This window comes from Myodes glareolus, chromosome 20, assembly GCF_982192425.1.
Source record: "Myodes glareolus chromosome 20, mMyoGla1.1, whole genome shotgun sequence".
NCBI classification, from domain to species: domain Eukaryota; kingdom Metazoa; phylum Chordata; class Mammalia; order Rodentia; family Cricetidae; genus Myodes; species Myodes glareolus.
The window spans coordinates 9,750,356-9,776,692 of record NC_142045.1 but is presented as its reverse complement, the minus strand read 5'-3'; positions in this window follow the sequence as shown (position 1 = coordinate 9,776,692).

Sequence of the window (26,337 nt, the reverse complement as noted above, 5' to 3'; positions counted from 1 at the left end):
TCATTATTTACAGATGACATGGTAGTGTACACAGACAACACCAAGTATTCTACCCGAAAAGTCCTAATGCTGATTAAACCCCTCCAGTAACATGGCTGGATACAAGAACAGTTCAAAAAAATATCAGTAGCTCTCTTATATACAAATGACAAAGGCACAGAGAAAGAAATCAGGGAAACCAGTGCCCTTCACTACAGCCACAAACAACATAAAATATCTTGAGGTAATTCTGACCATGCCAATGCAAGACTTCTATGACAAAAACTTCAAGTCTTTAAAGAAAGAAATTGAAGAATATTTCTGAAGATGGAAAGATCACCCATGCTCATGAATTGGTGGAATTCACATAGTAAAAATGAGCTCTCTACCAAAAGCGATCCACAGAGTTAATGCAACCCTCATCAAAATTTCAACACAATTCTGTCAGCTTTGAAAATTTTCAATTTCACATGGCAATATATATATATATATATATATATATATATATATATATATATATATATATATATATATATATAAAACAGAGGTTACCTAAAACAATTCTTAACAAAAAGATCTTTCAGAAGTATCTCCATTTCTGATATCAAGTTGTACTGCAGACCTATAGTAATAAAAATCACAGGGTATCTGAGTAAAAAGAAATATCACCCTGAACAAAACTCAAGCCCGAGTAGATCAAAGACCTCAATGTAAATAAAAGAAAACCAAGCTTAGGGAAGTGTCTCCCATGGTTAATAGGCAAGGTACACAGAGATCAATTGAAACCATGAGACATGCCTGTGAAGAATTTTTAAGGGGCTAACTGAATTGGAAAGACCTATCTTCACTGTGGGCAGCACTGTATCACAAGCTGGGGTTCTGGACTGAGTATAGGAAAGATCACTCCTAGCACCAGCATTGGCCTGTCTTTGCTTCCTAACTCTCCACCTGTCATTACTTCCCTGTCCGTTTGGTCTGGACCTTCACAATGGGAGCCAAACTAAGTATTCACTTTTTAAAAAAAGGTTTATTGAGGGCCATCGGAGGGGTGAGTGTGCTTCGGGCCCGCGGCAGGGACCCGGCGTGGAGGAGCTAGGACTTTCCCCGACCCCATAGACTCCCAGGTCAGCCTGCTCTGCTGGCTCCACCCTGCTAGCGCCTCCTCCAGCCATCCCAGCTTCCATCCAGAGGGCCATCGGAGGGGTGAGTGTGCTTCGGGCCCGCGGCAGGGGCCCGGCGAGGAGGAGCTCGGTCTTTCCCCGACCCCATAGACTCCCAGGTCAGCCTGCTCTGCTGGCTCCACCCTGCTAGCGCCTCCGCCAGCCATCCCAGCTTCCATCCAGAGGGCCATTGGAGGGGTGAGTGTGCTTCGGGCCCGCAGCAGGGGCCCGGCGAGGAGGAGCTCGGTCTTTCCCTGACCCCATAGACTCCCAGGTCAGCCTGCTCTGCTGGCTCCACCCTGCTAGCGCCCCCGCCAGCCATCCCAGTCTCCAGCCAGTGGGGCCATCAGAGGGGTGAGTTTGTTTCAGGCCAGCGGCAGGGGCCCGGCGAGGAGGAGCTCGGACTTTCCCCGACCCCATAGACTCCCAGGTCAACCTGCAGTGCTGGTTCCACCCTGCTAAGCTCTCCCGCCTGCCATCCCAGCTTCCATCCAGGTACAAATTTCTATATTTCTCCCCTCCCACTGGGGCCATAAAATTTCCCCAGCTCAGCTGCCTTGCACACTGGGCCTGCTCTGTAGGCCCATCCCGGAAAGAGGGAGTGCCTGTGCTTCAATAGCCTGCCTGAGGAAAGGTAGGCATTCTATCAGTGAACTCCCTGCCCAACAAGGGAACCTGACCCGCTACCAGAAGTTCCAATAGAGAGCATTTGAACGAAGAGATGGGCAGACGGCAAGGCAAGACCTCATCCAACAATCTGAAAAACAACATGAAAACACCAGATCCCAAGGACCCTACAACAGAAGGACTTGAACACCTTAACCCAGAAGAAGTGGAAAAAAGTGCCATTATAAAAGCAATTGAGTCCCTTAAACAGGATATGAATAACTCCCTTAAGGAACTGGTCGAGAAGTATAACAAAAAGTTTGAAGAAATGAGTATAGAAATGGATGAGAAATATAACAAAAAGTTTGAAGAAATAAGTAAATCCATGAATGAGACCCTGAGAAACCAAGAATAAACAATCAAACAAGTAAAGGAAACAGTCCAAGAATTGAAAACTGAAATGGAGGCAATGAAGAAAACACAAAACGAGAACCGGCTGGATATGGAAAACCTAGGTAAACGAGCGGAGACTACAGAATCAAGCATAACCAATAGAATACAAGAGATAGAAGAACGAATCTCAGATTCTGAAGATACCATAGAGAAAATAAATGCTCTGGTCAAAGAAAACAGCAAATTCAACAAATTCTCTTCACAAAACATTCAGGAAATCTGGGACACAATAAAAAACCAAATCTAAGAATAATAGGGATTGAAGAAGGAGAAGAACTGCAGACCAAAGGCCCAGAAAATATATTTAACAAAATTATAGAAGAAAACTTTCCCAATCTAAAGAACGATATTCCTATGAAGGTTCAAGAAGCATACAGAACGCCGAATAGACTGGATCAAAAAAAAAAAAGTCCCCTCGCCATATAATAATCAAAACACAAAACATCCAGATTAAAGAAAGAATATTAAGAGCTGCAAAGGAAAAAGGTCAAGTGACTTATAAAGGTAAACCTATCAGGCTTACACCAGACTTCTCTATGGAAACCATGAAAACCAGAAGATCCTGGATAGAGGTACTGCAGAAACTAAGAGACCATGGATGCAAACCCAGACTACTATACCCAGCCAAGCTATCGTTCACTATCAACGGAGAAAACAAAATATTCCAGGATAAAAATAAATTTAAACAATTCGTAGCCACAAATCCATCCCTACAGAAAGTAATAGAAGGAAAATCGCAACCCAAGGAATCCAACATTGCCATCACTGCCTACAATAACCCAGACATCTAGCGACCCTTCACAACCACAACTCAAAGAAGAGAAACACACAAACTCTACTACACACACACACACACACACACACACACACACATACACACATAAATAATAAACGGAATCAACAACCACTGGTCATTAATATCACTTAATATTAATGGACTCAACTCACCTATAAAAAGGCACAGACTTAGAGACTGGATAAGAAAACAGGATCCAACATTCTGCTGTTTACAAGAAATACACCTCAACCACAGAGATAGACATCTACTCAGAGTAAAGGGTTGGGAAAAGATTTTCCAAGCAAACGGACCTAAGAACCAAGCTTGTGTGGCCATTCTAATATCTAACAAAATTGACTTCAAACTAAAATCAATCAGAAGAGATGGAGATGGACATTTCATACTCTTAACAGGAACAATTAATCAGGAGAAAGTCTCAATCCTGAATATCTACGCCCCTAATATAAAAGCACCCACTTATGTAAAAGAAAAACTTTTAGAACTCAAGGCACTCATCAAACCACACACACTAATAGTAGGAGACTTCAACACATCTCTCTCATCAATGGACAGATCAATCAAACAGAAACTCAACAGAGAAATAAGAGAATTGCTAGAGGTAATGAATCAAATGGACTTAACAGATATCTATAGAACATTCTACCCAAAAAGGAAAGAATATACCTTCTCTGCAGCTCATGGAACCTTCTCGAAAATTGACCACATACTCGGTAACAAAGCAAACTTACACAGATACAAAAAAATATTAGTAATCACCTGTGTCTTGTCGGATCACCACGGAATAAAGTTAGAACTCAATAACAATTCAAATTCCAGAAAGCCTACAAATGTGTGGAAGTTGAACAGTCAACTACTGAATCATCCTTGGGTCAAGGAAGAAATAAAGAAAGAAATTAAAGTCTTCCTTGAATTTAATGAAAATAAAGACACAACATACTCAAACCTATGGGACACAATGAAAGCAGTTCTAAGAGGAAAGTTCATAGCACTAAGTGCCCAATTAAAGAAAACGGAGAAAGCATATATTGGAGACTTAACAGCACACCTAAAAGCTCTGGAAAAAAAAGAAGCAGACTCTCCCAGGAGGAGTAGAAGACTGGAAATAATCAAACTGAGGGCTGAAATCAACAAAATAGAAACACAGAAAACAATCCAAAAAATCAACGAAACAAAAAGTTGGTTCTTGGAGAAAATCAACAAGATTGACAAACCCCTAGCCAAACTAATCAAACGGCAGAGAGAGAACACTCAAATTAATAAGATCAGAAATGAAAAGGGAAATAACAACAGACACAGTGGAAATTCAGAGAATCATTAGAACTTACTACGAGAGTTTATATGCCACAAAGTTGAAAAATGTACAAGAAATGGATTGGTTTTTAGATAAATACCATTTACCAAAGTTAAATCAAGAGCAAGTAAACAATCTAAATAGACCTGTTAGTCGCGAAGAGTTAGGAGCTGTTATCAATAACCTCCCCACCCAAAAAAAGCCCAGGTCCAGATGGTTTCAATGCCGAATTCTACCAGAACTTCCAGGAAGAGCTAATACCTATACTCCTTAATGTATTTCACAATATAGAAACAGAAGAATCATTGCCAAACTCTTTTTATGAAGCTACAGTTACCCTGATACCAAAACCACACAAAGACACAAAAAGAAAGAGAATTACAGACCAATCTCACTCATGAACATTGACGCCAAAATACTCAATAAAATACTGGCAAACCAAATCCAAGAATACATTAGAAAAATTATCCATTATGATCAAGTGGGCTTCATCCCAGAGATGCAGGGCTGGTTCAACATACGCAAATCTATCAATGTAATCCATCATATAAATAAATTGAAAGAAAAAACCATATGATCATTTCATTGGATGCTGAAAAAGCATTTGACAAAATTCAACACCCCTTTATGATAAAGGTGTTGGAGAGATTGGGTATACGAGAATCATACCTAGATATAATAAAAGCAATATATAGGAAGCCGACAGCTAACATCAAATTGAACGGAGAGAAACTCAAAGCCATTCCACTAAAATCAGGAACACGACAAGGCTGTCCACTCTCTCCATACCTCTTCAATATAGTGCTTGAAGTCCTAGCAATAGCAATAAGACAACATAAGGGGATCAAGGGGATTCGAATTGGAAATGATGAAATTAAACTCTTGTTATTTGCAGACAATATGATAGTGTACATAAGCGACCCCAAAAACTCTACCAAAGAACTCCTACAGCTGATAAACACCTTTAGTAATGTGGCAGGATACAAGATCAACTCCAAAAAATCGGTTGCCCTCCTATACACAAAGGAAAAGGAAGCAGAAAGGGAAATCAGAGAAACATCACCTTTCATGATAGCCACAAATAGCATAAAATATCTTGGGGTAACTCTAACCAAGGAAGTGAAAGACCTATTTGACAAGAACTTTAAGTCCTTGAAGAAAGAAATTGAGGAGGATACCAGAAAATGGAAAGATCTCCCCTGTTCTTGGATTGGGAGAATCAACATAGTAAAAATGGCAATTCTACCCAAAGCAATCTATAGATTCAATGCAATTCCCATCAAAATTCCATCAAACTTCTTCACAGACCTTGAGAGAACAATAATCAAGTTTATATGGCAAAACAAAAAACCCAGGATAGCCAAAACAATCTTATACAATAAAGGAACTTCTGGAGGCATTACCATCCCTGACTTCAAACTCTATTACAGAGCAACAGTATTGAAAACAGCTTGGTATTGGCATAACAACAGAGAAGTCGACCTATGGAATCGAATAGAAGACCCGGGTATTAACCCACAAACATATGAACACCTGATATTTGACAAGGGAGCTAAAGGCATACAATGGAAGAAGGAAAGCATCTTTAACAAATGGTGCTGGCATAACTGGATGTCAACCTGTAGAAGAATGAAAATATATCCATATCTATCACCATGCACAAAACTCAAGTCCAAATGGATTAAAGACCTCAACATTAATCTGACCACTTTGAACCTGATAGAAGAGAAAGTGGGAAGTAGTCTACAAGATATAGGCACAGGAGACCAGTTCCTAAGCAGAACCCCAGGAGCTCAGACAATAAGAGAAACAATGAATAAATGGGACCTCCTGAAACTGAGAAGCTTCTGTAAAGCAAAGGACACTGTCAGTAAGACAAAAAGGATACCTTCCGACTGGGAGAAGATCTTCACAAATCCCTCATCAGACAAAGGTCTGATCTCCAAAATATACAAAGGACTCAAGAAACTAGACACTAAAACTCTAATTAACCCAATTAAAAAATGGGGTACTGAACTGAACAGAGAATTCACAACAGATGAACTCCGAATGGCCAAAAGGCACTTAAGGTCATGCTCAACCTCCTTAGTGATCAGGGAAATGCAAATCAAAACAACTTTGAGATATTATCTTACACCTGTCAGAATAGCCAAACTCAAAAACACCAATGATAGCCTATGCTGGAGAGGATGTGGAATGAGGGGAACACTCATCCATTGTTGGTGGGAATGCAAACTTGTGCAGCCACTGTGGAAATCAGTGTGGCGGTTTCTCAGGAAACTGGGAGTCAACCTCCCTCAGGACCCAGCAATTCCACTCTTGGGAATATACCCAAGAGATGCCCTATCATACCACAAAAGCATTTGTTCAACTATGTTCATAGCAGCACTATTTGTAATAGCCAGAACCTGGAAACAACCTAGGTGCCCCTCAATAGAAGAATGGTTAATAAAGGTGTGGAACATATACACATTAGAGTTCTACTCAGCGGTAAAAAACAATGACATCTTGAATTTTGCATGCAAATGGATGGAAATAGAAAACGCCTTACTGAGTGAGGTAAGCCAGACCCAAAAAGAGGAATATGGTGTGTATTCACTCATATGTGGATTCTAACCATAATTAAAGGTCTTTGAGCCTATTATTCGTGATCCTAGAGAAGCTAAATAAGAAGGTGAACCTGTTGAAAATCATGTAGCTATCTGCCTGGTGATTGGAAATAGACAAGAGTCCCAGGTAACCTCGGGTGCATGGCGGGGTGGGAGGGTTGTTGGAAGGGGAGAGGGTTAGAGAGAAGGGAGTAGTGGAGGAATGGGGAAAGCTAGGTGGACTGGGATGGGGGGGAGGGAGGAAGGATGGATATGAGATCAGGGAAGAATATATCTCAACTAAGGGATTCATTTTAGGGTTTACAGGAGACTTGATTATAAATGGGATCCCAGGTCCAAGGAGAGATCCCCAGACTGTTCTCTAGACAGAGGAGAAGGTGCCTGAACCGTCCTTGGCCTATAACCATACTGATGAAGATTTTGCTTATCACCATAGATCCTTCATCTGACGATGGATGGCGATACAGATGGAGACCCACATTGGAGCACCGGACTGAGCCTTCCATGGTCCAAATGAGGGGCAGAAAAAGGAAGAACATTAAAAAAACTCAGTACTGCGAGGGGTGCGATCACCCACTGATACAAGGGGACTGATCTAATGAGAGTTCACCAAGGCCAGTTGGACTGGGACTGAACGAGCATGTGATCCAACCAGATTTTCTGAATGTGGCCAGATCTCTGAATGTGGCTGGTCCGGAGCCTTTCTGAAAAGCCACTGACAATGACACTGGGACTTGTTTCCTCTGCATATGCTGGATTTTTGGGATCCAGTCTGTTCGGATACTCACCTTCAGGGACCTGGAAGGAGTGGGGAGGAACTTGAACTTCCCACAGGGCTGGAAGCCCTGACTGCTCTTAGGGATGAAGAGGGAGGAGGAGGGGGAGGGGGGAGTGGGAGGGTGTTGGGAGGAGGGGCGGAAATGAAAACTTTAATTTTATATATTAAAAAATTTTTAAAAAAAGAAAGAATTTTCTCTGTTAAGAGGATGGCTGTATGCATGATTTCCTAATGTTTGTAATAATGAAACCACTAACATTAAAAAAAAATAAATAAAATAAATAAATAAATAAAGGTTTTTTGTATAGTAACAAAAAGAGAAAAGCGATTAAAACTTTACATCTCTGGTGTCACACCCATCTAATGTCTCAGGGTATATGTGAATGAGAGTAAATAAAGGAATTTGAAACCAAAAAGTCTTTCGTGATGGCAGAATGACAGTGATGAAGATGGAGTCAAGTTTATGTACCTGGATTAGTTATAAAAGCAAAATTCTCAGGCATTTTACAAAAAAATAGGTCATAATGGAATATATATGATCTTAAAGTTTTTTCTTTGTTTAAAGTCTCAGTGAGGTGAAAAATGTTTGTTAGGAATGTGCAATGTTAGAATCATTTATAAATAACTAAACAAAACTGATATTCATGGTCTTTGACTAAAAGAACTTGGAGGAATTCTAAGCTGGAAGGCTGTAGATGGAGTGCAATTGTTTTGTTGTTGTTGTTACCAGCTCACAAAAAAACAACACAGAGAATTATGATTAACGGTGATAGCACAGCCTATAGCTTAGGCTTGTCCCTTTAGCTCTTATCACTTAAATTAATCCTTTTCTATCTATTTAATTGCTGTCACGTGACTTGTGGGTTTTACCTCTCCTCCTGAATGTCCTGCTCTCTCTCTCTCTCTTTGTCCAGCTGGCAACTCAGCAACTCTTCTTCCCAGAGCTCACTCTGTACAGAAGGCCTTGGTATACCTTTTTATTAAACCAATCACAGTGGCACATCTTTACAGTGTAAATGACTATGCCACAATAATGGGAAGACAGTGCAGTGAAGCAGTGGTCCAGGCAGCACAACTGAGTTTAGGGGTTGAAGAACCAGATATTTTGGGAGAAATATGCAGAAAAGATGCTCTGGCCCATGATCAATTTTGATTTCATGTTCTCAATGCATGATTACTATTAAAGTTGAGAACAGATCTTATACAAAATAGATGGGGGCCCTAATTACTAGTACTACAAATAAGATGCTTCAGTAGAAGTATCTTGTGTTCAATTAGGCTAAATTATATCCTCTTGAAGAATTCAAGTATCATTAGAGTGATAATTATATAATGTCCTATGGAACTTAAAATATTTCTTATTGACTATATTATGTAGGGCTAATACTATTCCACTATGCAAGTATAATATGGATCAAACAAGAAAATCACAGGCAAGTGAGAGATTGTATAAGGAGCAAGGTGGATGGTTTGTGAGGAAAAGAAATAGCACACATATTTCCCTTTGCACCAACACTTCATGTACCAGTGCACACATGGTGCGCACACACACACATACACAGAAATTTACAGAGAAAAGTTAATTAAGATAAATGGAAGAGAAAGTGTTGGTTCTAGAATGAAAGCTGCAAAATTATATATTTAATCCGAGAAATTTACAGTGTAGAATCCTTCTTTACAAAGCCAACTGATAGAAAAATTTCTGAATGTGAATGACTTCAAGGGTGTAACTTTGGGGCTCACAGAGATGGGTGGCAGTTTTCTAGCACCACGGCTTATTTTCTTGTTCATCTAGCAGTGTGTGAGCTGCAACAGGATGAATAGGCAGCTGGGAAATAGTGCTGGAGGCTGTCCTGGGAGAGCCACGTGCCTGCAGGGAGGGTTCCTGCCACCTAAGCCACCTAAGGTGTTAGTCGGCCAATCTGAAAGAAGTTATATACTCTCTATTCTTTAGTTTGGACATTTATATGAGGTTTGTAGAGGAGATTGCTCAGGTCTTCTACTCAGTTGTAGCTCTTTGCATTGAGTGAAAGAATGGAAGATAATTTTTCCTACTTATCATTCTGTTGAAAAATATAAGTTGTCTTTAGACAAAATGTAATCATGTTACATAACATTGAAAATCTCTTGGGCTTTCATGAGAAGCAGTAGGAAAAACTGGACAATTTCTTTGAATTCACAAAGGTAATACTGTCCCAAAAAGAGGAAACAAATTTGGGTGTAGTCAGGAGGCATGCAGAAGGTACTGGATTTTTCTAACAGGTATGACTTTAAGGTTCCCCCAAAGACAAAGAAGGAAAAAGTTTCTTTTTTACAAAGACTGGGAGCACAAAAGGACAGACAGAGACTGAAAAGGGACAATGTTCAATGCGACTGAATATGAGCAGGAGGTGAGGGACATGAACTGGTTTCATCAAATGAGCACAGCCCACTTCCTGGAATATAGGTTACAGTTGCTAGCAGGATGAGGGAGTTACCTGGCTCCAATGCCCAGATTTAAGATACACAAGCTAACCACAGAGACCATGCACTATCAGGGGGGCCCATCTGGAGAACTCAGGAGGAGCCAATAGGAATTATTTGGGGATTCATGGTATGCAAGAAAATGATCAGTTCAAAATGATTTTTAAAATCACTTTGTCCACTGATAACATTCCTGATTGCCTGAAACCTGAAATGAAGTATCAGGAAGTGGTTTTGAATTCCATCTGATTCTTTCAATTTAATACTTTCTACAAATATCTACATTTTATATCCAAATAACTAAAATATACAAAGACATGTAGGATGGTGTTTATATTCTAGATGAATTTACACTGAAGAAAGAGTTTATAGAAAATTTTGAGATGAACTGCGAAACAATTTATTTCATTTATTATTTTATTGAAAAAAGTTTTTTTTCATAGAATATGTTCTAACTATAACTTCCTCTCCCCCAACCCCTTAAGCTCCTTCTGAACATCTCTCCCATTTTAGATCCATGGCCATTAGTCTTTCATTAGAAAACAAACAGATATCTAAAGAGTATAAAGAAATAAAAACAAAAATTGGCAAGTCAAAATAGAACACAACAAAGAAGCAAGACAGAACCAAAGGAAAAGTATGAGAACCAAATAGATTCAGAGACAAACATATTTGTCCACCAAAGAATTCCTTAAAAACACAAAAATAAAAGCCATAATATATTTGCAAAGGACCTGCAAGGACTTATATTTATTTTAACATCATATATATATCATATATATATGCATACATACATAACCATATGTGCATCTATATGTGTTTATCGGTATGTAGGCATATAGGTATATGGGTATATTGGTATAAAGGAATATAGGTGCATAGGTTCCTAACTTAGGGGTTCTACTGCTGTGATGAAACGCCATGACCAAAAACCATGTTGGAGAGGAAAGGGTTTATTAATCTCACACTTCAGCATTGCTGCTCATCCTATATTTTTAGTTTTGCATCAGTCTTCTACTCTGAGACATGGGGACTATGCTTAAGAAAATTAAAATACCATTGATATCATTAATTTAATTTTCTGTGATAAGCATTGAATTCATTGACAACTCACTTTATTCTCATGTCTACAGCTATGGGTATGCATTGCAGAAATCTGAAATAGAAAAGGGTAAGAAAAGTTCAAAAGTCCATTGACTGCAGATGGTCTGTGAGTCCTACGACGTCACCGGGATGACCCTCGAGGGAGACTGCAGGAAAGGCTGTATGTAAGTGACTGTTCTGTGTTTGTCTAGCTTGGAGAGCAGATGGACAAAATCCACCACAGGGGCACTGATCGAAGGCCTTGGTAGAACACACTCTATCAAGAGGCAAGCTGGTGATGCTTGTCCCAGCCCAGCGGGAGAGGGAGCCACAGTTTTCCTCAGCTTGATGCATCCCAGTACTTCTAACTGTCTGTCATTACGTACAGAAAGGGTACAGGGGGAAAGAATCTGACTTTTCTCTTTTCAAGCCAGAGAGAGATTGATCCCCTTCTTATTCTCCTCCATTCATTATCAAGTGACTCCCAACAACTTCATTTTACAGATGCAAGAGCAAACAAAAACAATCAATGATCATGGTGTGGGTGTGAGTGAAACCCACTGGGTTGATTTTCATTTCACTTCTAAGCCAAACTTCTGGTTTTCAAGAAAACAAGCCTTGAAAGACAGAATCATTTTCTTTTGACGGATGAGGCGTGAAGTCCGTGGTCCCTGATTCTTGCATTTCCTTGGAGGGAGGCCACTGAACAATCATGTGGAAGTGATGTCCTGCTCTGCCTGCACTGTTCTAGCCTTTTAGCCACGACAGGGCTCCAGCCCTTGTGTATCTGTCTTGTCACAATAGCTTTCCTTTAACTTTTATTTGAATTAACATCTGGGCATAATGTAAAGAAATGATCGATTTTTATGCTTCGTCAGGAAGATCTGCCCACCCCCAGCCCCTCATTATCCTGCATTCCTATTTACTGGGGTGACTACTTGTTCACCAGTAGTTTGAGGTTATTTTGAGGTCTAAAGTGCCATGTTTGTGTTGCTACCTTTTTTAAATCTTATTTTTAGGCTTTATCTATGGCTGGCCTCTTTAAAGGTTAAGTGTAGTCGCACCTCCGCTCCCATAGCCTGGGTTTCTGAATTTCAAACAGCCATCCTTTCAGCAGTGTACTGAATCACAACCCTAGCTGAATGAGCACCATAAGCTTGCCTTAATGCTGCTCTGCTATAAATGGCCGCGCCCAGGCACGCGGGTTTTTCTCATCTTTTGCACACTTTACGGGACTTGGAGCTGTAATTGAAACATCGCTCTTCTCGGTTATTGTTTTTTCCCTTTTCAGTATGTTCGGTCTCAGATCCCATTCATGGTCTATTCCTGACAAGACCACCCTGAAATATTCTTTCCAGTCAGATTTGGTACAGCACAATTTTCTTTAGACCTCAACTCACTGTGTCCAAGAGAATCTCTTCTTTCTCTCTGCTGATTCTTTCATTTTCTGGACCCTCTAGCCCCTTGTGTTTGTTTGTTTTTCCTTGGCTCTGTAAGAAGTATAGATAAGGTCGCTTGTCTTAATTTTTGCATATCTTAAGCATCTAATTAACATGGCTCTTTTAAATAAGTGTTATTTTGTTTTCATAAAACATCATTTGTTGGAAAATTTTGGATTTAGAGCTTTAAATTACCATTCAGAAAAATATCATGAGCCTTCTCTAACATAGAACATAGATTACACACACACACTTAAGTATGTGCACACAACACACACACACACACACACACACACACACACACACACGGAAAGACAATATAAAAGGCACTCCTTGGGAAGCAGCAAAAGAATGAGAGTTGCTACAGAAGAGTGAAATGGGGAATGAATATAATCAAAATAAATCAGACTTGAAGAAAAGTGACATGAAACCCATAGTTTTATCCAATGACTACACAGCAATATTTTTCAAAATAAAAATAAACTTCCTTTCAACAGATTCCATCAGGATGTTGTTCATCACTCAGAGACTGTCATTTGGCTTATGATTTTATATTCAATCATCCAAGCCATATGTTTCCTTTCATCATGAGTCTGATTCTTTTTCAGACACTACTCAACCTCATTAATTGATAGAGCTCTCTGTCCTTCATCCTATCTCTCCATGGAAGCAGTGAGGCTTTGTCATTCATATACTGTGGATGATCCGCGAGGTCATTCTATTGCAAACATCTGTGTATTTAATAGAAAGAAAACTGAAGCTTTTGAAAAATTGAAAATTGACTTTAGTATCAATAGAAGTTCATACTGACCCATATTTCTGAGACAAGAGCCTTAACAAAGCACAGTCTAATTCTTGCTGATCAATTTCTGAGGCAAAAGACTCTGGAACCTTCCATTCACTGATATAAAAGAAATAGATTTGATGAAGAATGGTGTCCTGGCTGCTCAAATTGTAGATACTCACAAGGTTGACAAGAGGCCATTCAAAATGAATAGTAACTTAGAAGTGGGGAGAACCATATGTCTATGGATCAAAACCTTAACAATGAGAAAATAAAGTCAGTTACTATATGAACTAAAGACAAAACAGAATCTAAAGGATAGGTAATCATGTCTAGCCAGAAGCAAGCCATATCAAAGCTATAATAGTATCTTAAACACAATGTTTTTCTAGAAAATTCTTTAACACTACAACCATTGAAGGACCCCATTATTTATGAGCCTAAAGAAAGCAAATAAGAGCACTTAGCGTGCTTTTCAACATACAAACTCATGTTCCCAATTTCAAGAAGTGCATTTTTTTAGTTGTTATACAAAGCGAGGATTTCAGTAACCAAACTCTTTACCTCGAGCTCATGTCAAAGTCACTAATCTCATTCTGAGCAACATGGAAATTGTAAACTGTTATGCAACAGAATCATTGACTGTTTTCCAAATATAAAATCAGAACCTATTCTTGCTAAGGGAACAAGCAAAGACTCTGAAAGCTCCCCGAGGGAGAAGAGAGGAAACAGCATGCCCTCTGCTCTTCACTGTGTGTGCTATCACCAAGGACTTTTCCTCCAAAGAAGTTTACAATGGAGATTAGAATTCATTATTTGTAAATATAATTTATTTAATTGAAAATATTGACATGGATGCCAAAGCTATCTTGCTTTAAATCTTACACACTTAGAGGTTTGATAGGGAAAAAAAATGCCTTTCTCAATGATTGCTTATGGAAATTACTCGTATTTCCTAGCTAGAGTCTTGACCATGTCTACTTTCAGTAATTTTACTTCTTCTCTGTGGTGGGTCATGCTGACTAATCACTACACAGCAGTGGATGCTACACAGTTTCTTTTCCCTCTTAATGTTTTCAAAATGATGAGGAGATGCTTTCCTGTTGGTCCCATGAAATGTGGGGCTTTGTAGTTCCATGGGCCTCAGAAAGAAGGCTGGAAGATGCCTTTCTCCCATCGAGCAGGCATAAAGCTATGCTGAAGCTTCCCAGGGTGCTAGCTATTACTTTTTTATTGAAAATATTTTTTTCACTCTCTATATACTGATCACAGTTTGCCTTCTCTCCTCACCTTTCAGATCCTCCCAACCTGTGCAACTCCACACTTTCTTTCTCTTCCTCCAGAAAACAAATGGATAAAGCAAACAAACAAACAAGAAACAGATAAACGAAAACCAAAAAATCATGAGAAGCAGATAAACATACTGGCACACACAAATACACACATTCTGTCTGTCTGTCTGTCTGTCTCTCTCTCTCTCTCACACACACACACACCATAAAGACAGTAAATTGAGAACAGATAATCAAAAGACTGTTAAAGTAAAAAAAAATTCAAACAAAGCACCATAAGGGAAAAGTTTCAAAGATATCATTGTCTTAGCTGTGCTTTGGTCATCCTTTCCCTTGGGATGCCCTTAACCTTGGTTTGCATATACGGTGCGACTCCCTTGCAGAACATTATTATTCCTTTTTGAGATGCTGTCAATAGATGATAACTTCTGGGTTAAAGATGGGGTCACCTGTCCATTTATCCACTGAGCACTGGGACCCCACCGAGCTTAGACCTGTGCAGTCTCTATGCATGCTGCCACAGTCTCTGTGAGTTCGTATGTGTGTAAGTCCTGTGTGTCAGAAAGGCACTGTGTCCTTGTTGTCTTACCTCCCCACAAGCTCTTTGATTCTTTCTGCCTCCTCATCTATATTGTTTTCTGAGCTCTGGGTGTTGGTGAGGGGGTGGGGATGAAGACATCACATTTTGGACTGAGTCTTCTAAGATTTCTCACTTTCTGTACATTGTCCAGTTTTGAGTCTCTGTATTTGCACCCATTTTCTGCAGGAGAGAAATTCTCTGATGCTGGTTGTGTGAGAGGCTGATCTATAAGTATAGCAGAATGTCATATGAAGTCATTTTGCTGCAATGTTCCTTAAGCAGAAAAATAGTATTTGGTTTTCTCAAGGTCCACGGTCTATCTAGTCTCTGAATATTGGTTACCTAAAGAGTTTCAGGCATGGGTTCCATCTCATGGAGTAGGATTTAAATCCACTCAGATACTGTTCAGTTATTCCCAAAAATGTTGTGGCACGGTTGCACCAGTGTATCATACAGACCCATCACTGTTATAGGTGAAGGCTTTGTAGCTAGCTTGGTGTTTAGTTTTTCTCCATTGGTATCAATTCTACTTTCAGTACCATAAATACTAATCAGTAGATGTTAAGGTTCTATTTAGAGACCAGCTCAAAATCTCCAGGCTCAACGAGGTGTGTAGGTATTGTCTTTAGCAATAATGGTTTCCCATTAGTTTGTAGAGAACTAACAATAATTAGATAGCCTGAATTATTTGTGGGTTTCCAAGGGGCTCCTCTGGCCAACAACTTAATTACATGTAACCCATTTTAAACACTGACGTTTTCATTTGTTGGTGAGAGATATCAAGTTGGCCTTTGCCTCATCTGTAATTGGTTGACTCCGTTTAGACTTCTTTCATATAAGCTCATATTGTAGTAGGTTTCCATATAACACCTCAAAAAACTCTTCTAGCTGCCCCTCCCCGTGTTTCTTCCTTTACTCCTGTCTTCCCATCTCCTCTCTGTTTAAACCTTTTGTTTCTGTCTCTACCACTCCTCCCTCTTTGTTCTATTTCTCTTTCCTTAGGAGTTATTCCCACCCTATAGGTTCTTTACTCTATACCTAATTCACAAGATTAGCAAGGTTATGCAGTAGATAACATGATATTTGGAAGGCAACGCACCAGAGATTTCCATATCCCAAAGAGGTTAAATTCACATAGGCACAGCCTGTGAAATACTGCCTTTTGAATAGTTGACTGTCTCTAATGGCAAACTCTCTTGTGTGATAATATGATCTTTTCTAACTCAGCAATGGGACTTTTAAGAGTGGAATCTTCATATGTCAGGCCCAATTTTTCTATATTCTGTTAGTAGGATAACTTTTTCCCCAAACTGTGTAATTCTGGCAAATAAAATGAGACAGACAAACCCTTTGTCCCACACTGTAATCATAATCATCATAATAAAAAAACTGTTCTTTATAGTTAACTTCTTGACAGTATGATCTGGCCAGACAGAAGTCCTTGTGGGATGATCACAGGAGGAATGTTCACAGAGTGAATTTCTAGATCTAAGTCCTTCAAAGATGTATGACAAATCAGGGTGGTATTACAGATGTTTATCTTTGTTATATCATAGCCCTTCAAGAGATCAATAGCACCTATGTTGCCCTAAGCTCCTTCACCAGCACATCCCTGCTCTGTTTCAAAATAGCAATGAATGCTTTGTACCAGCTTTTGATGCAGTAGACTAACTGTTTTTTAGGTCCTGAGATTCAGGTGATAAAAATTCTATTGATTGACTAACCTTGACCAGATCTTATTAATCACACTTAGGAAATGTAAAATATTGTGCATTTTCTTTGCCTTAGAGCTTTTAATGTTTTATTTTTCTCCCTTTGTAACCTGTAGTGTATCCTTTAAGAGATGGTGGGTACCTCTCCACAGCTGCATCTGTGGTTGGCTACACACTAACTGATGAGTTTTGCTATGTATCTTCAAAGAACGCCCATGTCTTTGAGAATTTTCCTTGTAGTTTTTTTTTATTACTAGCAAGTTGTTAATGAATGGATTCTTATATGCTTGGGAATTTGCAAGAGAGAAAACTAAAGAGTTTGACTCAAACAGCACATGCGTGAGATCATTCTGTTACCTCTCAGACTAGGATTTTTCTAAATCCTGCTTACTATGCCGAGGCAACCGACCTGAACCTTGGCAGGAAGTCAGAAGAGTTGGACTCTTCTGGCTCCCCAAACCTAATCTCTGTGATTCTAGGGATAGCAACATGTCTATCAAAGGCTTAAAATCAAAGGGATAATATGCCATATTTGTCTTTTATCTCTGCTACATCTCTCTCGGGATGATTTTATTCAAGCTATTTCAATTCCTGTAATTTCATGATTTCATTTTTCTTAGCAGCTATATGCTATCCCATTTACACCAAATGAACCACATTTTCATTGACGATTCATCTGTTGACAAAGATCTAAGCTGTTTGTCATTTCTGACTATTATGAATAAATCAACAATGAACATGAAGGAGCAAGCGTCTCTGTAGTAGGTACAGTTGGATCTTGAGGCACATCTGCTCCCAGCTACCTAGGGAACCACCACACTGGTTTTCATAGTCCCTATAAAAATTCACACTCCCATCAACAATGGTTGAGTGTATCCCTTATCATGTATCCTCAGCAGCATGAATTATCTATCATTTGTTTTATGGATCTTTGCTATTCTGAATGATATAATATGAAATCCCAAAGTATTTTATTACATGTTTCCCTGATAACTAAGCATGTTGGATATTTCTTTAAGTATGATGTCAGACAATTGTGTTTTATCTTTTGAAAACTCTCTGTTTAGAGCTGTACCCCATGTTTAACTGTGTTGTTTTCTTGATATGCAGTTCTTTGAGTTATTTTTATATTTTAGACATTAGTCATTATTTATGAATGATTGGCCTTGGCCTAGGCTTGCATCTTGCTAGCTCTTTTTTTAATTTAAATGAACCCATTTCTATTAACCTATATTCTTCCCTGAGGCTCATTTGTGTCAACAATGTACAGTCCATTCTGCTTTCCTGCTTTCTCCACGTCCATCTGGCTGGCCCGAAGTTGGCTGGCTGGCTCTGCTGTTTTTCTCTGCCCACCAAGCCCCACTTATCCCTCCTCTGCCTAGTTAATGACCATTCCTCTTTTTATTATTATACCAATCAGGTGTCTTAGGCAGGCAAGGTGAAATAGTAACATAACATTACATAGTTAAACAAATGTAGCATAACCAAGTGCAATATATCTTTACATAGTTAAACAATTATTCTGCAGCACATGCAAATAAAACACATCTTTATATAGTTAAACAAACATTCTATTCCACAATGATTTTGTGTCGGTTGTGATGTCCCCGTTTTCATATCTAAATTTAGTAATTTGAATCTTCTCTCCCTTTCTTTTACTTTTATCTGCTTAAGGTTTACCAATCTTATTGATTTTCTCATAAAACAAACTGTTCATTTCTTTCTTCGTATTGTTCTTGCTTGTTTGTTTCTATTTATTAATTTGAACCTCGAGTTTAATTTTTCTTGTACTCTACTGCTTTGGGGTATTGCTTCTTGCTTTATGGTTTTCATGTGTGCCGTTAAGTTTCTAGTATTCAATCTCTTCAATGTTTTTATGTAAGTAATCAATCCTATCAATTTATCAATTAGAAACATTTTCTTTGTGTCCCATAGTTTTGAGTGTTTTGTGTACTCATTTGAATTCAATTCAAACCATTTTTAATTTTCTTTCAAACTTCTGTCTCAATGCACTTTCTATTCCACAGTGAATCATCCGGTTTCCATGAGTTCATAACCTTTCTCTTGTTTCCATTTAGTTGTCCTCTGAGGCTCTTTGGAAAGTATTGTGACTGTGGGTTGCCTAGCAAAGGTTGCCTGTGTAAATCATGGAGTGGGTGGCAGAGACTGACAGAGGTAGGCGAAGAGAAAGCCTGAGAGGGGTTTTAGAAAAAAGGCAATGGGATAATAATGTTCACGCGAAAAGGTGGAAGACACAAGGATTGGGAGGTGTTGTAGGAAAAGAGGATCCTCTATGTAGGTTTCAGTAAGGCAATGAATTATCTAGAGAGACAAGGATGAAAGACTATAGGGATCCTGGGAATGAACTAAAAGTCAAAGTCTCCAGTGAATGAAGTGGAAGTGGAAGTGGAAGAAGGGGCCCTTCTTAGCAGCTGCTACTGGACTGAGGGTGAGAACGGAGGGATCATGGCGGAGTCCAGGAAGGATAGTGCCGGAGTCCAGGAAGGACAGTGCCGGAGTCCAGGAAGGAGAGTGCCATTCGCCTACCTGAATTGATGCCAGGTGTGGCTACTGTGGTCCTGGGTAGAAACGTTTTCTAGGTATGGGGACTGACAGGAAATTGACTCAAAGCAGGGGATGGGGACTGAGAGGGTCTACAGAAGGTAAGAAAGCTGAGTCCACACCAATGTTCAGCAGCATCCACAGAGAATGGGGGGAGGGAGGGTGGAAAGGCAAGTCCCTGCCAGCAGTCTTCTTCAGGGCTGGAGATGAGACTTGAGGAATTGTGAGGGGCAGTGGGAGAGTCAAAATCACCTATCTGATTTCATGCCGTTGTGGCCACTGTGTTCTCAGGTAGAGAGTGTTGCTAGATATAGGAGGACGGCACCATGAGATGGGCGATAGAACAAAGTGGGCCCCCTCAGGTTCTACAGAGCGAATGAAGGAAGGTCGGGTTGAAGATCCCTACAACTGGTCTGCTACGGGGATGGGAAGAGACTAAAGGAATTGTAATGGTGCCCAGGAGGGAGAAGAAAAACTGCCTACTTGATTCCCTGCCAGAGTGGCAACTGGGTTCCCAGGAAGAAATTGTGGCTAGGTATAGGAGACTAACATTGTTCTTGGCTTTTTAATACCTCTAGGTTAATGCTTTATCAGTAGATGGAAACAATGTGATGTGCAGTTTTGGCTCAGAGGAATAATTTGACATGTGACACTCTTGTATGGTTTATGAGTCTCTTTGCTTCATCGTTGTTCTTTCTTTCCTTTCTTTTAAAAATGTCGTATCTCCCTGAGACATGGTGTTATGTAGCGCAGCCTTTCCTGAAGTTCACTCTGCAGCTGAGATCTTGGATGGGGCATCTTCCTGACTCTCTCCTTCTGAGCTGTATCTCCAGTCCACACAAACGTCTTTCAAAAACCCAATTCTTGTAAGTTATTTAGCATTTTTTGACAGTATTGGTCCAGATTAGTTTGTAACATTCTCAGAGGTCCACAGCACTCTATGACCTTTCCTGTTCTCTTGTGAATGCAGTCAAATTCAACCTCGTGAGCCCTGACCGAATTTGCTCTACTCACCCTGACAGGCTTTTACAATCAACACACAATGCTCACTTGTTTGCTTAAAATAGCATCCTCATCTTTTCCTGCCAGTCCTTTGTGAGCTGATTTATGCTTTATTGCACTTTAACACCAGTATAATGCCTTTATATAGCTATAGTGGGTAAACAAAGTAAATCACACCTTTGTGGAGGGAACCATTACCAAGAACAGGAAGATTACAATTGTTCTTTCATGTACTTGGAAGGACTGACTAGTCCCTTGATTAGGGTCACCAGCAAAGCAGGGACCAAAGCTTCATAGGAGTAAGTGTCAGTAGGGAAAGATTTTTGTCAGAGTTATTTGTCTTTTTTTTAAAGGACAGAGAGGAGAGAGGAGAGAGAGAGAGAGAGAGAGAGAGAGAGAGAGAGAGAGAGAGAGAGAGAGAGAGAGAGATTTGTGTTGTACTGCATAGGTACTTGTATTGGACTCTTACATACACGGATGGTGGGAAATAGATTGAATAGGTTTAAGTCCTAAATGCCATGTGTCAGAGGTGCACCCTAGAAGAGATATTAGTAAGCCCAGTAATATACTATGTAAATTTTAATTATACCATAATCCCAAGCATAATTTAATAAGTGAAAAAACACAAAGCAACTATAATTGCCATAAAAAGTAGAAGCCTGCAGGTGATTTTAAGGTCAATGAATTCAGTGAAAACCTTTAAATCAACTTAGCATCTATCAGTGGCAATTCTTTGTAGTTCCTTGATTAGGCAAACTAATTTGCTTCCTGATAACAGTGGGATTTGGGGTGATTTTTGTAAATAATCTTCTGTACCTCATCCCAAACCTTTGCTGAGTTAATCCCACACATAATTGCCAAAGGGGGAGAACATTTCACACTACAAATGAAAATAAGATAAATGAAATAAGTTTTAATCAATGCAATTGCCACCAGAATAGAAAAAGGAGGGAGTAGAAGACCTAAGTGATTAATGTGTGCTTGCTTAAGATTCTTGTTTAGAAGTTTAGAAACTGTCTTGAAGAAAATTTAAAGTTTAAAATATACAGTGCACCCAAATTATATATGCAAGCCAAAGAAAGTGCTCTGTGTGTTCTCATCAACTCTGCCTTACCCACCAGGAAGCATTCTACTTTAACTGACATAATTTCTACTCCTAACAAATCTCAAGCAGCCATTAGACATATATTCATACATGGAGCCCTTTCTACTGCCCTATGCACCTAAAAGCAGCTTCTACTCGCCACTGTGGAAATGCCAGTGAGCGTCAGCTGACATCATACAGTCATTCAACAAAGAATAAGCTGAGTTGGTACCTCTAGTGCTGCAGTGCATTGTACACTAATGTCCTTGTGTTATCCCATATGTAATCACCAGTTTCCAACACCAATGAATAAGGAGCAAATCCTGAAGAGTAGAGAATGTGTAAGTGAGAAACGCCATCATGTTTAGATACCTCCGTTTTAATAACTAAAGCCAAGATAATTAATTTTAATTACTTAAATTTTGGGCTACACAGACTATGTTATTTTGCTAATTTTTAAAAATACTGTTTCTCCAAATTTCTTTCGGGATAATAGTAACAGAAAATAACAGACTCCTGCTGGTTCATTCCATAAATTTCTCTCTCATATGATGAAATACAGAACATTGAAAACAAATTCCACATGAAGTTTATTTCTTGCAATATGATAAGATTTCTGTGGATTCTAAATATGCTTTTGAGTTTTAATTTTGATCATAGTTTTATTCATTTATTTTTTCCTAATAAAATTTTTCATACAATGTATCTGATCATTGTTTTCCCTCCCCCAATACCTCCAAGAGTCTGTCCTTCCCTCATAGCATAGTTCATACTCCTTGTGTTTCTCATTTAAAAAAAAAACAGGCATATAAATAATAATGATAAGATAAAGTAAATACAAACTAAAATAGAAAGAAACAAACAAATAGAAGAAAGAGCCAAAGAAAAAGAATGAGATCCACATGTAAACACAGAGACACATGGGTTTGCACACACAGAAACCTCCTAAAGGCACAAAGCGATGAGTTATAATGTGTATACAAAGGATTTGTATGGTTAAAAACAAAACAGAACAAAGCAACAAGAAAGAAAACAATCAAACAAAAAAAATTCATCAACACCACCTGAGACAAACTACCTTCAAAGATGACCTTGAGTTTGCCTTGTGTTGTTGATCTACTACTAGGCATTGGGTCTGACCTTGAGAGTGGTTCATATGACTAACTGGGGGAAGGACAGCCCCAAGTCAGTAAAAGGGTGATGTGGAATTTCCCTCTGTATGCTGGGATATGTTTTATTGACATTGGTTAATAAAGAAGCTGCTTTTGCTCAATGGCATAACAGAGTAAAGCCAGGAAGAAAATCCAAACAGAGATATAGAGAATAGTTAGGCAAGAGATGCCATGCAGCTGCTGAAGGAGACAGATTCTGGAAATTTACTGGCTAAGCCACAGCCTTGTGGTGAAACACAGAATAATAAACATGCTCTAATTTAAGAAGTAAAAGTTGGTTAATAAGAAACCTGAGCTAATAGGTCAAGCAGTATTTTAATCAGTATAGTTTCTGTGTGATTATTTCAGGTCTGGGAGACCAGGAAATGAATGAACAGCCTCTGTCTACACTAGGGTATTTATAAAAATTCATGAATGCATCAAGGGCTAGATTTTTTTATCTGAGGAAAAAATAAGGAAACAAGCATCTTCTGCTGGTGACCTAAGAAAAAGGGAACATGCATACACTTTCCTGGTGATAATCATCTCTTTTACTTCAACTTAAAATTTCTCTCTTACTTGACAATCTCTCTACACAGTTACATCTCTTTATATACAGCTACATACACCACTGTCCTGCACAGATCCATCTTTCTATATTCAGTTACAACGTCTCTTTACATACTGCTACATATATGCATATCTCTCTTTGCACACCCCCAGTCTCACACTCATTCACTCTCTCAACTCATTCACTCTCTCACACTTCTCCTGTGAGTCTTCATCTCTTACACTTCTTTCTCTCCACAGCTCCCTTCTTTGTACATCTACAGATCACTCTTCTGCTTGCTCTCTCTCGACCTCCACTGCCCCTCTCTCACAGCCAAAGTCTGGACAATTATATGCTACATTTCTAGAGCCTGACCTAGTCTCATAACACATGATAAGTCATGTGGTTTCTCTTAGGCTAGGAATACCACATTGACTGGTCAGTGAGTAATACTTGGTCATGCATGCAGCTCTTTCGCAAATGGAGCTGAAGCTTGTGTGGTGGGGAGTATGCAGAAAGTCTCAGTTGCTAGGCAAGGTGTTCTGTTTACTAAAGTCTCTTCTATCCTGACCCTGAATCAACAAAACACCTGGGAAAGTGACCTCCAGTATGTGTCTCTCAGGGCAGCCAGATATTTGTCTCCAGGGGCAACCAGCCTGCTTTGAATTTGTTCTGAAGTCTAAAATTAGCTGATTGTATAAACGGTTATCTTTGTGACTGAGAGTCTAATGTCAGTCTGAGTAATAAAAAAATCCTAGTATTATTTCTATTCAATCAAAATTATATAGCTAAGTGGAAATTATCTTCCTGATTAAACACATTTATATGTGTGCACAACGGACTGAATATTTTCATGATATAAACACACAAGCAGTAGAAATAACCTCAGGGCTGGTCTTAGATAAGAAATGAAATGGTACATGAGAGAAATTACAGATACAGGCAACCGGTTTTCAGAGTCAGTAGTCCTATAAGCTTTTCTAGACAGGGTTATTTTCACCAGAGAATTATTTGGTGGGCCAACTCCTGAACTATCAATTGCCATATGCTGTATACCTCCACAGCCCCCGGAAGGCTTGTATCCCCAGTAGACTATATTAGAGAGAACTGACTTTTTTTAAATCCATTCTTCGGTTGAAGGGCATCTAGGTTTTCTCCAGGTTCTGACTATTATAAAAAAAATGTTGCTATGAACGTAGTTGAGCAAACAACCTTGTGTGTGTAACCATTTTGTTCACTTATCTTCTTATGAACCACATTAGCTTAAATGGTTCAGTCCATCGGGGATTTTAAAATGTTATTCATAGGCTGCTCTTTCTTCTGTGTTACATTTTTGCATTCTCTGTGTATTCCCTCTGTTATTCAGAGGCCATTCTTACAAGTAACATTTTGTATCCTCTGACTTTTTTGGGGAACCAAGCCTAAGAATCTCACAAATGTCCCTCCTGGTGGCAAGACTCTAGAGAACATGAATCACTTAGCCTGGACCTGTGGAGAGTTCACTGCATAATTCTGGGCGTGACCCCAGGAGCGTGTGTGCTATGTGCTCTCCTTGCTTTCACCATGCTGGCCATCCTGTTGGTCTGAATGAGTCACCGTAAGTCATAAAATTTAATATAGTTTAATTTCATATATTCACATAATTGTTCTGATGAGAGTGATTTTAGCATAAGAATTTTAAGGAAATGTTATTAAATAGAAGGTATCAACAGTTAATGGGAACATTCATGGAACAGAGACTAAAGTAGAAACATAGAAACCCATAGTTCCCTCATTTATGATAACTGTGCCAATACCTGAAGTTAAGAGAGACAGGCATAACCAGTGCCAATTGTTAAGAGTAAGTTTCCAAGTTATGCTGCCTGTAGGATAAGTGGAAAACCTGGTGTATTCCCAGAGGAGATATGGTAGTACAAAATGTGAAATGGATTGATGTATAAGGAGGCCATGTTCAGTGCCAATTTGTAGCAAGGAGGCTGCTTGTTTGTCCTGGATTCCCAGAACCAAAATAATCACACTGAAACTATATCATTTAAAATACTACTTGGCCCATTTGCTCTAGCTTCTTATTGGCTAACACTTACATATTAGTCTAACCCATTTTCACTAATCTGTGTATCACCACGAGGTTGTGACTTACCAGTAAAGTTTCAGCACATCTGTCTCTGGCAGAGACTCCATGGCTTCTCCTTAACTCCTCCTTCTCTCTCCCAGTATTCCATTTAGTTTTTCCTGCCTAGCTCTGTTCTCCTATAGCCCTGCTATGGACTCAAAGCAGTTCCTTTATTAACCAATAATATTCACAGTATACAGAGGGGAATCCCACATCAGATTGATCCAGATTTGGCTGGTAAGTTGATCATGAGAACGCACACCCTACCAGATGTCAATATTAACTACTTAGAGACAAGACTACCTCTCATCCTGCATGATGCTGTAACCACATGTGCTTCCAACTGGGCTTACTATTTTACCTGTATGTGTGCCTAGTTAGAAAAATTACTTTGTAGATTGTGTGACTGTTTATGCTTCTGATGGTAGAGATATAGGTGAGAGAGTTGGGAGTCAGAAGGAGAAAGAAGCAAGTAACAGACTAGCAATTATTGTAACCATTTTTAGAAACTTAAGAAGTAAAAATTGATTGCAACACTTTTCACACAAATCAATGAAACTTTATAAATAAAGACAGCCAAGGCTGTCTAGGGCAACTTGTTTGAATGACAACAGGTGATCACAATTTCTTCATAACACTGACTCCACACATCAATCCCAGATTTATCAACCCATCTGGGGCAAGGCTTCCAGAACTCTATCTATTCTTAATGAGCTTAGTGTGCAACTTACTTTAACTGCACATAGAATAAGAACTCCATGCATACATTTTTGAAAACATGCTTTAATAGCTTAAGTCTGAATATCATCTCAATAAGGGTATGTTCATTGGTTTTTATATTTAATAA